This window comes from Uloborus diversus, chromosome 10 (genome assembly GCF_026930045.1).
Source record: "Uloborus diversus isolate 005 chromosome 10, Udiv.v.3.1, whole genome shotgun sequence".
Classification (NCBI taxonomy): Eukaryota; Metazoa; Arthropoda; class Arachnida; order Araneae; family Uloboridae; genus Uloborus; species Uloborus diversus.
This window is the reverse complement of record NC_072740.1, coordinates 123,230,237-123,233,539: the sequence shown is the minus strand read 5'-3', so window position 1 is coordinate 123,233,539 and position 3,303 is coordinate 123,230,237.

The window sequence follows — 3,303 nt, the reverse complement described above, 5'->3', positions numbered from 1 at the left end:
AATAAAAACTATCATGAAAAACAATTAAATTCAAAAAACAAGACTAATGATAACAGTGGTGGAGTTGCGTCGAGTGACTACCGAGTGATGAACAATAGCAATATTTTTAGTCGCCACTTTCTTTTTTTTTACTTAGTCGCCATGAGGGGAATGGCGACAGCTAATCTTGAGCAATATTACAATCTAAAAATCAACCTCAACAACTGTACTTAACATTCCTGTAACCTGCGTCATGTACGTTTTTATAACATTTTTCAATCAACTGTTCATTCACATCAGCCAATAGCCACTCGAATCGGACAAAATATCGGTAGACTTCATTCCAGCAAGCGAAGTGGATGATTAAAAAACGTCTCGCGACGAGCAATACGAGTTCTATTTAGAATCTTAATGACGGGTCATAAATTGGGCGCTGGTTTTGTGAAAAAGGGCTCGGACTGACCCGGCGAAAGCTCCTGTGCTCCTTTCATATGCTGAAAGGTGTTTGTCAGCCGTGATGGATGATGGTCTTCTGCAATCATTTGTTGACCTCATCTCTCACCAAACAGTCATCAAACGGTTTAATATCTGTCCTAAATTATGACAAGCCGTCGACGATGAATTCATTCACTGCGGAAGCTCCAATTAGTGACGGAGCTGGGAGCTGTTTGAGTTTTAAAAAGAAAAAAGAAATGCTTGCCAATGAATCGATCGAATTTAAAGCACCAAATTTTGATACAGTTCTTTCAAGGAGCACCATATGCTCACATCTTTCTAGAATTATTATTAATAAGAATAATAATAGTCAACATATATATATATTTTTTTTATGTTTGCCAATGATTTGATCGTATTTAAAGCACGAAATTTCGATTGTTCTTTCAACGAATACCATACGTAGATATCTTCTCAGAAATGAAAAAAAGATTTTTTTTTAATGTTTGCCAATGACTCGATCGTATTTAAAGCACAAAATTTTGATACGGTTATTTTAATAAATACCATACAGAAGTATGTTCTCAGAAATAGGGGGGAAAAAAACAAAAAACCAAAAAAAAAACAGGATAGTTTTTTTTTAATGTTGCCAATGAAACGGTCGTACTTAAAGCACCAAATTCCGATAGTTCTTCCAATAAATCTCTTACTCTTATATCTTCTCAAAATTGAAAATAAGAACAGGAAGTTTTTTAAGGACATTTTCTCTTATGTGAATTAATTTTTGCAACTAAATTCAATACACATGCATATATATTTGGATATATTAGTCAACAAGTAGAAACAATGAAGGCTAATTCTAATTATAGATATAACTTCCAATTATTTCCACTTCTGAATAAAATGCGTTTTTTATGTGATTTTTCTTATCGATATTCCACTTTGAACAAGAATATTTTAACTAGTTGAAATGATACTAGAGAAAAACTACTTATATTTCATTTGCTCGGAAACTATAGTAAAAACATAGTAATTGAAACTGCCATCTTAGATACAATGAAAAAAAAGGGAAAAACTCCAAAGCTTAGGAGGGAACCGGAGAATTCAATTGCACCCATCCCTAGCTTGTTTACACTCTCAGAAATGCATCTTCAAATCTCTAGAAATTTTCCTCGTATTTGGCAAAATGGCTTCACGAAAAATGTTCCGATTAAATTGTTTCGTCTAGCTCAGTAAATTTTCCGTCAAACTGACGAAAATTTGAGCTTGAGTGAGGAAAAAATCGTTATAAATAACGAAATTAGTCCAACGATTGAAGAATACATAAAAGTTAACTATGCATTTCTGAAAGTGTACTGAAAAAATACTTAAATAAAAATTTTAAAAAGTAAATTTGTTTCTAGTAACTTAAAAGTTTTTGCAAACACGGATCACAGCTAGTTTTTCAAAATTTGTTTTCATTCTTATCTTCAGTTAATTAGTTTTGAAATGTTCTTCTGCTTCCTTTTTCTCGAATTTCTATGCTCTATTAAAAGTTAAAATTTTGCAATAAATTTCGGTCTTTTTTTTTTCAGATTCTTTATTCACACGATATTTCTTACAAAAAGAACAGTCATAAACCGGGACACTTTTTAAGTTACAATATAACACATGAAGTAATCATCAAAAAATAAATTTTATCTATGCAGTAAGAAACATGCGCAGTTGTAATATTAAAATTAAAAAAATAAAATAAAATAACCGTTTAAAAATGTTTGCATTAAAAAAGAAGCCTAATTATTTCAAAGAAGACAAAATCAAAGTGAAAAACTAATTCCAAATAAACTCATTCAAATATCTTTGGTATTAGAAATGTTTAACTTGGCTATTATTTAAAGAATAATGATTATAATCATTCGTTAATTACCGTATTTAAGCTTAAAATTAAATAAAAGTGACCTCTCACCGCTGCGACACGCCATCGCTTTAAGGTCCTCTCGTCCACTCGTCACAAAAGCAATGGATCACGGGATTCGCTACCTGCAAATCATAATGACAGTGGAATAAGAAACAAAGGCAAAGTGAAATCAATTAGCAATCTTCATTGCTCAAAACAGAAATATAATACATTTCAATTTCTACATTTTAGCTTAACATATGAATGTGTAAACATTTTGAAATTGATGCATGTTCTTAACTGCTATTAATAACAAAGAGTTCATTGTTAATTTTATCAAAACTATTGTCTTGCTCTGATAAGTTAACTTCCGATTCGCATAGGTTAAAGCGATTCCATTTGTTAAAATAGGTGTCGGGAAAGCCTGTTTACTTTGCGATATCAATTATTGGCTTCGTGCCAATCTAAGAATTCTCCCTCTTTTCACCAAAAATATAAATAAGCTCGTCCAAGATCAGGCATCAAGTTACCAGACCCACATTGTAATGAGGAGCGTGCACAGGGGGGGGGAGAAGGGACCCCTTTTGGCCCGGGCCCGAAGGGGGCCCGAGATTTTTAAAATGAGAGGAGAAATATATGTAGGTACGTAGGGGTAAACAATATGGAAGGGGCCCGTAAAAGTTATTTGTGACGGGCTTTAAAATTTCTGTGGACGCCTCTGATCGTAACATCTGTTTGTCAGTTCTGACGGTACATAAACGGAATTAAAACGTTGCTGATTAACTTTTTGGAATTATTTTTATTTATTTATTTAAATCGACAACAGTTGATAGAGCAAATATTAAAAAAAATATTCAATCACGCTCTCAGAACTGCATCGCTCACTTTCAAAGATTCCTCTATTGGTAGACTTATTTCGTCATTTACGACGATTCTTTCGTCGCTGTGTCGGTCAGAAACTCATGCTCAAATCCCACAAAATTTTCGTCAATTTGACGAAAAGTTTATTCAGG